The 14,450-nt window shown below is 40.4% G+C and overlaps 1 protein-coding gene across 22 annotated transcripts in view; it reads right to left on the reverse strand.

Annotated features, from left to right (window-relative positions):
* Positions 1-14,450, reverse strand: part of ATXN1 (ataxin 1) — a 369,363-nt gene that overhangs the window by 162,455 nt on the left and 192,458 nt on the right. The window lies entirely within an intron of this gene.

Here is a 14,450-nt window from a genome sequence, read left to right on the forward strand (position 1 = left end):
ACAAATAAGGGGGACCTTGACACCTGTACAAAGGCTGTGTCTATGTCACCACTCCCCAAAGCTGCTTATGGTACAAAATACTCTGCTTAAATTAGCCTGGGCCCCTACTCCAGTGTTTATTCTCACTGACATGGTGCTGCCTCTTTCCTCAAGGAACCTGCTCTCACTCAACACCAGTCAAGGCTGCAACAGCCAAGCCTACCACTTGCAGGAAGTGGACAAAGCCCTCTAAATCTGTGACACAAATCCAGAGAAGGCTACAAGTTCAAAGTGAAATGAGGACAGTCTGTCCATGACTCATGCCACCTAGAAACCATTCTTAATTTAAGAAAAAGTGTTAAAAGGGATTATCTTATAGAGCGTCACCCTGGCAAATCAACTAGGTTCTGCCTCCCATTTTTTTCCCTAACTCAAATACAAGGTGGCCAAAGATCAAAATCAGCATAAAATCCTCCTGTTCTCACTTTACATACTTACATTTTTAATGCTCTGTTTAAAGAGTCAAATAAAGCTGTCTGATGGACAGATTCCCAGCTATCCTCCAGGCCTTTCTGCATGACCCATGGGCAAATGCTATGTGACACTTCCTGAAAGGCTGAAATAGCTCTGAATGACACTTGAGCTTCTCTAGTACAACTACAGCATGACAGTTTGGCTCCTAATGCACACTGTCACTTAACCCAAATTTTCACCTGCCTCTACAGTAAAAATAAGAGTATTCCCCCATCTCAGAGGGCTGATGCAAGGAACACAACACCCATGCTGATTTAGTGGATAATCTGGAAACAAGGAGAAAATTATAGAAAGTTGTAGATCTCTTAACTCAGGCTGAAACTTCACATACCCAGAAAAAGACCCTGCAAACCAAAATAAGGAGTGAGTCATCAGCCTGTGCCTCTGAAATCGTTTTGCTGGACAGTCATTTCACTAGTACAACTCTCTTCTCCAGGGTGCTCCCAGCAAGCGTGGGGGACATTGAATGGATTCACTGTATTCACACAACAGCTTTACAGCTGCTGAAAAAAGGCCTATTGTAGGGCCTGCATTTTACTATCTCAAGTAGCATACATAAAGTTGCTGTACAGCTTCCATTACCCATCTGATCCTTACAGAAACAGGAGCAACAAATCAAGCTTTGTCAAAAGAAAATAGATTTAACTGTGGTGGAGGAAATAGTCTGGTTAAAAAAATATAAAAAAAAAAAAAAAAAAAAAAACAGAAGTAAAAATTTATATATCAGAGGATAAAACACTAAAAATTCAGCATAACAAAAATACTTTAAACTCATTCTGCCCTCCATTTTTTTTGCTACCACATAATATCTGCGAGCCAAATTCAAATTTCACCATCAGAAAGGAGCACCAGGCCTGCCATACATATGTGCTCTTCCTGCAGTCACTGTCTATTCATGGCTTGCATTTATAATATTTTCTCAGTAACCAAAATAGTATCAAAACCAACTTTCAAAAACAGAATTATTGGGTCACACTTTACAAAGACTCACTCAACAGCCAGATAATCCTGGACTTTGCAAAACATGTGAGTAAATCTGACAGCCCCTTTCTAAACGTCTTGATTTTTCTCCTAGTGTCTGTGGAGTCAGGGAAAAAGGACAGTCCTGAATTAGGCACATTCCTCCCAGCAATCGACTACTCCACTCTCCCCCTTCTGGAGAAATGAATGCAGCTTCAAACAAATTAGAGGAATATTTTGTCAGCTCCTTCACTCTTCCCTGTGCAATAAATGAGGCAGTGCTCGGCTTCTCCAGCTCCCAGCAGAGGCAGGTCTGAAGTACAAATCCTCCTTCCTCCTCCCATACATACAGCATTAACCCTGCCAGCTGCAGACGCCGAATTCAGCCAGGGCTATTCAGCAGCCTATCCCAGCTGCAGCGTGCTCTACTACTAACCCCCAAGAATTAAATGATGGTTGATCAGCACATATCTCCCCAAAACACAGTACTTCCATCAAAAGCAATGAGATTGGACAAAAGTTACAGGATCCATTTCTCTGGAATGGATCTCCTGTGGCTTTGGAGCCACAGGAACACAACAGCTGCTGTGCTGCTCTGTACTCAAAGGCAGAAATATTTTGTTTTTCAGTGAAAGCTGAGACAGGTACTACCCTTTGCTTTGCCAGCTTGGGACTTTAAGAAAATACCAAGAGAGTAGCAGCCTGATAATATACCAGCAGTAGGATGCCTCTTTTCCCCCAGTCTTCCTTCATTTCACAGTGGGGCCTCTTGCAAAAGGCCAATGGAGCTGAATGGACTGAGATGATTTTCCATTCTAGGTAGATTGCACGTTCGCAATGTTAGCATAGCTTGGCTGTGATCAAAACTGATGAAAAACCACAGCAACGGAAATGAAGACTCAAGTAAAGAGAGAAATTAAACCCCAAGACCAGCTACAGAGAAAGACTCATCTCTTATTTTTGGATTTGGGCAGGCTTGCCTATCTCCAAGCCTGGGGGGCAGACAGGACTGCCAGCCTCCCTTGCCATCCCCAGGGCAAGCAGTTCTGGGTGGGCCAGGGCAAAAGTAGTACTATTGCACATGACATGACAGAGCCAATGCCAGTTGAGAACAGTAGAATGCTAAAATATGATCTCATTTCGGAATGAGCTATGAGGGATGAAGAAATGACAGCACCAGGCTCTCTGTACACCTTTTGCCACGGGGACAGGAACTCTTCCCCCCAAATCTCTGAGGAATGGACCTAGTACTCTCCCTTGCCTCTGCCGAGGGTCTGGTAGGCTCATGCACATGTTCCTGCATGCCATTTACTCCTTTTCTTGCCTTCTGCTCATAGGCACACACACTGTGAACTCCCCTCTTAACAGCCGATATGACTTTACTGCACGATTTTTGGACTAGAACTACCAGCCCACGCTCACTGCCCCCATGCCTTGATGCCACCTGTTTATCATTACAAGGTGACATGGAGCCTTACTCTCCCCCACTTACTTACATACCCTGGGGTATGTCATGTCTTTCCAAGTCACAAAGCCCCAGTCTCATGAGGTGCTGACCTCAGGCTCTCCCTGGCACCCTAAGTGCCTCCTTTATCCCAGCATGAAGGTCTGAGAGAGACAGACTGCATCACAAGTCAGTGGCTTCATCCCTTGGCAGCGACCCTGCCATATGACTGCCTGTGCTCAGAGGCACAGCCCTCCTTGGCTCACGACCTCTGAAAACAAGGAATGCCAGTGGATGAAGAGCTGAATACCCTCCACCCACTCTTTCACTGGCCAAGCTGCTCTGAACAGTAACATACATCCTCCTGTAAAAGTTCAGCGTGTTGCCCACAAAGAGCAGCAGGCAGGCGTGCCTCTGTTGAAGAGTACAGATAGTTTAGAAAGACGTTAAGAAAATGAAATATGGTGTGATATTCAATGTGCAAATACATTCTGGGTTCTTCAAAGGAAGGGCTCTAGAAAAACAATAGAAATTCCATGTTGTTCGGAACAGATGGGCCTCGTATTTTTTTCCTATTGCCTTCTGCTTTACTTACTCATCTCACCTACCTTCTAGCTATATGAGACTGTTTTTTGGGATCTAGTTGCTTGCTGCTATATAGAAAGATCTGAACAATCAACATTCCTTATACAATCATGTATCTCCAGTGACACAGAGTACAGGACACATTCAGGACACTTCAGAAGAAACCTGTGATGACCTTTGTTGCAGGAAACTTTGGAGGCCTGACCATAAGCTGTTTTTAGAACAGAAATTTGACTAAGCCACAACCAGCTCAGCACCGCTGTGGTTTGGTCTTACTTTTTCAGAGTAGCACGACTATGCCAGCAGCTAAAATCTTCCAGGCAGAGGAAGAAACGTTGTTCCCTGCCTGGATTCAGTGAGTTGGTTGGCTACAAAGATTGGCTGTTTTTTTTATAGTCAAACCTACTCTTTTAATCAAGAAGAGACAGGAAACTGAGAAAGACAAAGCTTTTCTGTAAGCGTACTTCCAAACTTGTCTTTTGTAAAAAAAAAGCCAAAACACTGTACACCTACTTCTGTCACCTCTACTTCTACTTCCTTTCCTTCATCACAAGCCTTAACATGAGCATTTCAGCAAATACCCGGTTTGGTTGTATGCTCCCTGGGCTGCCAACTGTCAGATCCAGAAAGCAGGACTGTCACATCTGCCAGACTGGCTCTCACACCTACTGTCTCAGATAACATCATGTATTTTTCCAAGTCATGCTAGCAATAATATGACATTACACATCCCCTTCCCTGCCTCAGGACACACATCAAAAAGAGGCTGTACACCTTTAAATAAAGGATGCCCAGTCAGTGTCTTAGGATGGCTGAGGGCCTCAGTTGAGTGCAGTGTCTGTCTGAGCTCTCTCTGTGACTGAAGGTTACAAGCACTTTCCCCACATGAGCACATGCTCACATCAGCAGGTCAAATACCAGCCTCTATACAAGGGTCATTACTGGTTAAGCATCTAATGTGCATTTGGCATTGTATAAGCTCTTTAAAGAAGATATGATCCTTTCAGTAGAAGATTTCTTCTTTCTAACTTCTCAAAACAGCCTTCCTTCTCAGAAGCCTACTCACATCAACCTTCCCCTTTCAGTAATAATTACAAAGAAAAGGGAAGAAAGAAGAAAAAGAAAGAAAAATTTTTAAACCTGTTTCACTAACAGGCATTACTATACACAATCACATCACTGGAATATGCCCTTCTTTCCATGCCTTCATCCCACTACATCCCTAAAGGGCAAAGCTACCTTCTGCTTTTGTTAGATCAGGCATGCAGCTTTTGAAGCAAGTCTCCAGATAATCCATCCTGCCTGGGCTTTCAGTTGTACTGTGGGGTGGTCCTGCAGCACAGGAACAAATCCCTCTTGGCAGGAATTAACTAGAAGCGTGATGTTCCCCAAAGTGAGCAGCCAGCAGCACCAGACGGCTCAGAAGTAAAAGCAACCCCAAAACATGCCTGGTGCAAACCTCAGCATCCCAGCACAGTTTTCACAGATACTCTCTCCAGTCAGTCCACACTACTTTTTAATGTAGGCATAATCATAAAAAGAAAATATTCTGCTGTCGTTCATCTTTATGCCACCAAATAAAAATATGTCATTATTATAGTCTACTCTAATATTGTAACAGTGTAATACTGACAAGCAGCAAGAGCATCTTGAAGTGAACAATGTAAAGAATAGATCAAAGTCGTTTCAGCTACAATAACTAACCTAATTTCTGTAGTTTTACAATGAGCTCTTCTATTCTTTAAAGTATTTTCTCTGTCCTGTGCCAAAATAGTAAAAAAACACTTACAGAAGGGAAAAAGTAAAACAAACTGGATAAAAAGACCAAAAAAAGTACTACCTTTCCACCATTAAACCCCATGAAAGATAATAATCATTAGGCATAATAGTAAAAATTTTGTCATTCGTTGTGAAAATTGCCAGCAGAAAATTTTAGGCAGCAGTGCTTTTTTAATATATTGTCATCTGAGCTTATGTCAAATGTCCTCTGGTATTTTGTCCTCACAGTAGTTCTTTTGTTCTCTTTGAAAATGTCATTAAATAGACCCTCAAAATCTCGACACTTACCATAACTAATTCAATTAATAAAACAGTCAGCACATCTTCTTTCAGTGCATGAAAGGCCAAGAATTCTATTACATGATGGCCAGCTTTACTTTTTGCCACCCATTAAGAGGTACCTGCTGAGTCTGTGAAGGTTTTTAGGCCACTGGCTAAAAGCTACCTGTACACAATCCCCCATACTTGTTTCTTTTCCTCATAAGCTGTTTGACCCTAGCAGTAGCTAGAGCATAACATTCTGGAGTTCCACTGGAAGCTGCTAAGAAATACCTTGTGATAGAAACTTCCTTGCATTTCAGGTGCAAGAAACCAACTAAATCTCACTGATCCACCCGTTCAACTTTTGTTAAACGGTTCTGGACCTGGCAGCAAATTTGTGAGCAAGAGTGACACCGACTACCATGCTGAGGACCTGGCTGAGGCCAAGTGAAATGTTCTCCTAGTATTCAAATCCTTCTTGAAAGCTTCTCTCTTCCTTCACATGCCTTCCATGCAGGAGACAACTCTGAGGCCACTGCAGGCAGGAAGCCCAAGCACAGAGGAAGTGTGTGTAAAATTCACAGTCTCAACTTCACCACCACTGTCCATTTTCATGAATGAAAGAGCAAAGTCAGTAGGGGAAGCTGGGCGCTGTCACAACTGCTACCATGCTGTTTGTTGTTTCCCTCCAAAGCATTGTGGATCTGTGTTAGTTTCCTGCAAAAGTAGCTGTTTCTATGTATTAAACCAGCCAGGGACATAGTTTCTAATACAGTTAATTTTTAACAGCACAGCTTTGGGCCTAACTCCTTGTCCTGCATTTTCAAGAGCTGTCTGAGAAAATTTGGGACCTTTAATAAGTGATGTCTGTGTTTAAACTGCATTCACTGGTGACTCTGTGCACAGGACGGAAAAAGTGGTTTGGAGTCCAACCTCCCAGCTCAGCTGCACAGACCAGTGCCACGTTCCATCTGTCACATTAGTCCTGGTCACATCACCTTGTCCATCTGTCCCAGGCTCCATTTGACTCATACAGAATATGTGAAATGAGTGAAGGTGCTGTTAGTTTAGAGTAAGCTGAAAACTTAAAATATGACATTTTCCAGTAAAGCGTGGGAGAAGTAAAAGGATGTGGGATATTCTTCCTCATTAAAAGACCAAGCAGTCCCATACACAGTGGAGTCTATGAAGGCTGGTTCCCTCTGGCCTTGCCTCTCCATGACCCAGTGGACAGTGAGATGCACGCTCTGAGCAAAGCTAGCCCTGAGCAACGGCTCACCCCACTGCACTCTCACATAACACAAGCGAGCCTTTCCTTTGGAAAGGTCACCTCTTTCTGTCATTGTTCTATATCCAAATCCTTGTTCCACAGAACTGCTCAGACCTCAACCTGTCTGTTAAATTTAGCTGGAGCTGGCCAGTGGACTCCAATCTTACTGCAGAGATCTTGGGGAGATAAGAAGACAGTTTACTCCACAAGGAAAACAAACTAAAATTCATCTTGGCCTGAGAAAAATGATGCTGAACTGGCAAGAAAGGTAAACCAATGGATCTGATGTTAAAACTCAGAACTGCAGTGCCAGTTCTGTAATATTCATCAGTAACAAAATAAAGCATCATCTTGCCCAGGGAGGTTTATTTTACTTAGGCTTATTTGAAACACAGCTTTACTTGTATTTACTGTGAACTGCATTCTGTTTATGAATAATATTAGGTCTATCTTCTGGGAAATTAAATTGTAATTTGTGCTTTGTTCCATTTCTTTAACACGTTCAGTTTACTACCGTTACTTATTTGTGATTTACTAAATTCCAATTACAGAAAGTAGGACAACATTTTGTTCCTATGCAAGACAGGAAAAGTACAGACAACAGATTCAAATCTGCTTCAAATGACAGAGGACAACTAGATGTCCGGGGTTTTTGAGGAGAGGTGAGATAATGAAAGGGTTTTTCCCCTGGAGGATCAAAACAAATTATTTTTCCTTTACATTACTCATAATATAAGAAAGATATCGTTAGAAACAAAGTTTATGGAACATTCACTAGGTTACATATGGCTACGTATGTCTTTTTAATTTTGGTGAACAGAATTTGTAAACAGAAAAATTATTTACAGCTTAATTTATTTTGGATATTGTACCTCTTTACATACATACACATGTACTAATGTGGGCTGCAGTGCAGTTAATCTCGCCAGCATTTTTTCATACCTAGTGCAAAACTGCTTTCAACCTGCAGGTATTTGTCATGACAAAGATAGCACTCAACAGTTTCATTTTCTAGCACCAGCCTGCGTCAATTTTAACATTATACTGTCTTTTTCAACAATTCCTTGACTTTACACTTAGGGTTTCTCTTTAGTGTCTACAGCTAGTAACTACATCACCCTGCAACTTTCCTGTCACCACTGTCCTGGAGAAAGTGAAAGTAACCCTTCAGCTAGTCTCTGCGGTATGATCGACATTTGCAAGGAAACAAACTGTGCAACTTTCTGATTGGCTGAAATAGACAAAAACCCACTTTCAGTAGCTGGTATATTACAAAAAAAATAAAAATACAATGATCATTACATAATTACTTTAAAGTAAGTTCAAAAAGCTACAAATACTCCTCCTTGTACTTGTCTCCTGACTCTTATTTTATGCTGAAATGCATGTGCCTCAACATATAGGTATATATTTAAATGCAATCTATACTAGATTAATCAATCTAAGGTTCAAAAAAAATTAGAGACTTTGAAAATCAGCAAGGACAATTATGCTCCTTTAGGCTTATGATAATCATATGACAGGACATAAAATTTGAGGTTAGAATCCCCCGCAGAATAGGAAACAACCTTCCATTTCATGCCAGTGAGTAGGATCAAGCTCAGAAACTTGCTGTGTAGTATTTACAGAAAGACATCTAAACCACAGAAATATTTCATCCACCTTTGCATGCACTACCTTCCTAGGCCTTTTCACAGTTATTACTGGGATCTTCTCCTTATTATTAAAAACAAACCATTCTTCATTGTGAAAGAGTGAACTGTTCCCCCTGCTCTCCCTAGTTCCAGTGAGTGCTTGATTGTCATCAAGCACTGACTGACACATTTGTATTAGAGAAAAATGTTTCATTAAAAAAAAAATTCCTTCACTCTAACTTCAGTATTTTTTCAGGAGTGCTTTCCACATATGTTAAAAAGTTACTTAAATTAGCATCTGCTATTTAAAATTTGTGCCTTTGAAAAATAACAACAGCTGATCAGCACGCAAAATCATTATATTCTCATTTTTTGCATCTTTTTGGAGCACTGTAGATTAGTACACATAAACAAATAGAAATGGAATCCTTCCACTTCACATCCCATCGACAATATGAACCACCCATTAGAAGTGGGAAAAGACTTATGATTTTGGGGGTTTTCCTACATCCTAAGATTTTGCAGCAAATTCTCCAGAATAAGCCAAGGAGGCTCTTTCAGGTCTCAAAACATTTATGTGTTTAACTTTCGGGGCTCCAGAAGTGAGCAGAACTACTCAGATTTACAAGTTAAACACCCACCCAGCCAGAACTGTAATCCAAGCCAGTCAGCAGTACCACTGTTAACTGTCTGGAAGAGGTGAATTTGTTCCCTCAGTCTCACAGCTTTCCCTTTCTTTTTATTTCCAGAAGCAAGATGAAAGATAAAAGGGCCTTCTGCTATTTGTACTAATCACCTGTTAGTCACAGAAGTCTGAAAGGCAAACTGACACATCCACTCATTTTTACTGTTTCCAGTATTTACAGTATTATTTCTCCAGGACTGTGAAGCAGCTGCCAGTGATTACTAGAATTTGGCATGTAGAAGCTCATGTATATGAAAAAAACACGATCAAACAATATGCAGCTCATTAAAGAAAGTTTGTAACTCTGTTCCCTGCCCTAATACTTTGTTTTTATCTCCTGGAAATATTTACCACACCACCTGATTAGGCTGAGCTGCTTATGTGTTTTGAAAATATAAATTATGCCATCAGTCATTCCTGGTATGACAGTAAACGTGCAATTATACAGCTCGGCAAGCTCCCGCAGTGCACCAAGGCAGGCACAGCCCAGCCCCGAGCGCCAGCACAGCACAACCAGACTACCCAACCTTTACTGATCTTAAACAAAAACTCGGGCAATAAAACAGCCCGTGCTCTGAAGAACAAAGCTTGAACTGACTAACATATTCACCAGAGTGATCAGAGTCGTGTCTTTCCAGTCTGTATCTGCAGGCAAGGTGAGAGGGAAGCACTTGCAGAAGAAGGAGTGACTGCACACTTTCCTAGATGTGTAACAATTCTACCTAAAGATTAATTTCCCAGAGTTGGACTTCTGTGCCAAAAAGTTAATAGACCTCAATCCTATGTCAAAACCCACTGTTATTCTTTCTTCTCTCTCTCTCCTCCAATTTTCTTTTGTGCTTTTATGGTCCTCTATGTGAGGATTCAGTCCCTCACATGCCTGCAGAACTGTACATCCAGGGTGTCACCCCTGGCTTGCAAGAGTAAGATCCAGCTCTTTGGGACTGTGATGGCTCAACAGAATATGACCACCAAGACTGACAAGTAGCTTAAGAACCTTGAGAAATCTACCCTTCAGCTTTAACTTTGGTCCTCCTTTCTACCTCTCATATCACGCTTAAAGCCCTTCCTACACAAAACTGGTAATAAGATTTATAGTGAACTAGAAGGCAGAAAAGTAAGAAATTACAGCATACGTATAAAATTCATGCTGCTGTATTTATTGCCAGTCTCATGTATCTATTATAGCACAATTAAAACTCCCCCAACGCTAAACAGCTGGTTTCCTCTCTGTTGATGTGATACACTATCTTGATTCACATGATACTGGATTCGCCCAAGGCTGCAACTCATTCAGAAAGCTAGCACAATAAATGCCATGTCCCATTTAAAATCCAAATGAGTTTTTAAAAGAGCTGCCTACATCTACATGAACCTCATTCCTTACTCCTTCAGAGCGGATAACATCATCTGAGCAAGCCTTTCCACCCTCAGAAGTCCCAACCAGTGGTCACTATGAGTGGTGTGACACAGGTAGCTGCAGAGGACTGCTCTCTGCATCTCCCTGTGATGTAGAAAGGAAGAAGCGATTGGTCCCGCGCAGATCTGCACGGCACCAGAGATCTATTTATACAGCTCCAGCAGGCTCAAACTCTGCACAGAAACTGCAGCCATCTCTTCAGCTTTCAAACTGAAGAGGGGTGGATGTCTCTAATTCTGATTCCCATGGTGTTCCCTGCAAAAATGACAATCATTTTAATTTTGCGTGGGGTAGAGCTGCTGGCATGTTTCGCACGTCTTTCCCTACACCAGCTTCAAGATTCTTACACCTCAAGGATTATCAACTTCATCACTGGGTTTTAGATTCCACATCTGCGATTTATAATATGGCCACCCTAATTAAACTGGGGGTAACACTTCTGCACTAAGTTCAATTAATCAGTAGGCACTGCGGGTCTTTTTTTTTTTTTTTTTTTAAGCATATGACAATAATAAAACAATCAAAAAAAGGTAATTTAGAGTCATACTATACCCAACTGTCATTTGTAAGACTTTACTGTATCATTAGTCAGAGCTTCTGGTGACAATATAACCCACAAGACTGAAACTTGAGTGGTTTATACATGTCATCAAAGCCTTAAAAGATAAAAATGCCACCTTAGAAAGTGGGAGTATTTAATTTTTTATAATACTTTTGTACTAGTATAAAGCATTCACTTAATTTAAATCAGTGACTTCTTTTCTTAAGGTATTTGTATCTGTTTGATCTTTTACAAATATCTAATTCTTTTTTTTCAGATCTAATAGTGCTTTGAAGACAATTTACCAGGGCTTATTAATTCGAATTCCTACAAACCTTTGGGGGCTGGGTTTGGTGAGGGGTTTTAGGGTTTTTGGGGGGGAGATAGTGAGTTAGATTTTGGTGTTTGTTTGTTTTGCTGAATTTTTTTTCCTCCCCTCCAAACCAGGGCACAGCACTGCAAATGCAAAATTCCAGTCACCTCCCCCAGATACCAAATTCTTTTCATGAAGCAGCAGATTAGTTATGTTACTTGGTAACAGCTGTATGGTGTAGTGGCTGCTGCTAGGTCTCTACAAACACATGTCCACAGGCTAGAAAGCAAAACCAGACAAATTCTCAGCTAATGTAGAAAGGCTAATGAAAACTAGCTGTGAAGGAATGCTGTGACTCAAACTCATCACAGCCATAGCTGTGGACATTACAATGAGTTTCACAGTACTGATTATTACATATCAGAACTTGATTACTGACTTTCCTAGTACTGAAAATACTCATTAAAATGGAATGTTACAAGAACATGAAAACATTTTTAAAAGTCATTGAAATTAAATACGGACTAATCAGTTAATTTTATGACAGTTTTCCATTAGCTCACGTTGCTCCCTGCAGTTTCAGTGTACTCATGGACACACACATATGCATGCACACATACACACACACAGTTTGGGGAAGTGGAGGAAAAGGAAGAAAATCAGTTTTATGAACAACCAAAGAAGTAGAAATTAAAGAACAGACTCAGCAGACCAATGAAGCACATGACTGATTTCTATTATTTTCAGTAGAGCTCGACTACAGCTAAAGTGCTTTGATGAATGAGGGTCCCCAAAACACAGCGCTCCTCAACCCGGTTATCTGATCATGGCTTTATGTGAAACAAAACACTTGAAAGCAACTAAAGGTTAGGAGATGCTCAGATTTGGCAAACTGAAGCCTTGTAGGAATTCTCCTAGTTAGGAAAAAACCCACAGTGGCTTCCTAAATTTTCATCACCTCTAGCAGCTTTTGAATAATGCAGTGGTCTTTCTGGCAGCTTCATAAAACCGTATGTAATCTGCACAAGAAGTTCTACAGTGTCTTAGCACTTCCTGGGGACTCAGAGCAGTAGGGTAGCTTTGCAACACAAGCAAAGATTAATCATTTTCTAATGTACAGTAATAAATAATGTATCCCTCATAGTACATAAATTAAAGCTGTAATTTCATCCCAGTTCTGTGATGACACCAGAAGCCCAAGATGGAATTTCAGCCTCGTTATGACCAGTCAGGATACGCATTATTCCTAAAATTATGATCTGAGAGTTTATAACGAACTGAGGAGTTCTGAAGGCATTACCAAAAAAAGAAGGATATGTAATTACAAGCAGAAAATAAAATTATTAAGTCAGATATTGTTTGCAGAACTTGCTAAAGTAAGCAGTAAATCTCATCCCTCAAAAGCCCACTCAGCGTATTTGTAGCAAGGCAAGCAAAGATCACTACAACTATCAAAAAACTGAAAGTTTTTCTAGTACCACAGGACAATGCCTCCACCACAGCAAACAGTAAGCAACTACATGCTGGAGTTCAGGTTTTATGTTACAGAGTCCTTAAAATGCTGAATATATGTCCTCCTACAATTTCTCTCAGAAGTCAAACAAGTATGGTACAGGTGCACAACAGGCATAAAATATCAGGATAAAGTATATTTTAAATCCACATTCCTATCTGACAAGAAAGCTACTGAGCAAAACAAAATACTCATGATGAGAAGTTTTATCCTTCTGACAAAAATATACATATATGTACACATACACACACAGTTTATACAGTGTAAAGGATCTCAAAAATTTTCATGAAGAACATGGCCCTAATATCTCTCCTAAAATCTTATGAAGACTCAAAAGACATTTTAAAAGTCTAACAACAAGCATTTTAATGCAAATAATGTTTGAAGTATGAAGACTGAGAGCCAAAATAATCATCTATATAGAGTTAACTGTTGTATTCACTCTGACTTTTGCTACCAATTCCCATGGTTTTTAGCAAATCCCACAAGATTTCAAGGACGTCTGGAGCCAGCTTTCTTTCAGAGACAAGAAGAAAATAACTTTCTGACCATCTTACACAAACAAGGCATGAAATTTCACAGGATCATTCACGGGCTGGAGTGGTTCCACGTTCTGAACTTCTTTGCATGGTATTATTCACAGATTTATCTTATCCCCCCTCCCTCCCACCACATTCTTGATAATGTGAGACTCATAAATCATGCTCACTGTCTCTTGCTCTCTCTTCCCACCCCGCTTCACTTAGGTTTCTAGCTTAGAGAGCTGTAAAAAAAAAAAAAAGTAAAGGAGAGGAAATGTGAAGATTATGAAAGAAATCAAATAAATTGGTGCAGAAAGTTGATTTTTAAAAGCTGAAAATGTTTAAGCTTAGAGTAACAGTTTTTGAATATCTGATGCTTCCCCACAAGTCATTGTGTTATTTGTTCCTTCCAGCTCTTCCTCTTTCCACTTCCCATTTCTATAATGGTAAAGTGTTCAAACCTGAATACCTGAACTTATATTTTCTGTACTCATATTTGAGCTCCTTAACAGCAATGTTCTCAGATTCAAAGGGCCACTCACCCAGAGAAGCCTACTAATTTTTCTGTTATCTTTTAATCTCTCTGATAACCAGCAAAATTTAAAACCTGCATATAAATATTTTCGTGCATACATCTGCATTTAAGGACACAGGTTTTCCACAAACCTATTTTCTCCCTTTTTGCCTTCCCTGACTATTCACACAAACCAAAAAAAGTACCAAAAATCATGAGAAAAGGGAAAGGAAAGCAAGACAATTGTCTAAAGCTCCTTGCCTCCATGCTTTCTCCACAAGAAGCATATCATCACCTCTAAATAGCAACCTGAAACCTACTCAAGAGACTTACGTAAGTTGTGAGTCAAGAACTAAAGCAGTGAGTGTCAAAACATTCAAAGGCACAGTACCCTCTGCTCCTAGTAGTAAAGGAGTAACTGCTGAGAATATGCAAAGATGATCATTGTACTGGAGAAAAATAGCAGTAAAAACTTGTCAGAGAACGAAAGAATCACA

This window comes from Sturnus vulgaris, chromosome 1, assembly GCF_052056855.1.
Source record: "Sturnus vulgaris isolate bStuVul1 chromosome 1, bStuVul1.hap1, whole genome shotgun sequence".
Lineage (NCBI taxonomy): Eukaryota > Metazoa > Chordata > Aves > Passeriformes > Sturnidae > Sturnus > Sturnus vulgaris.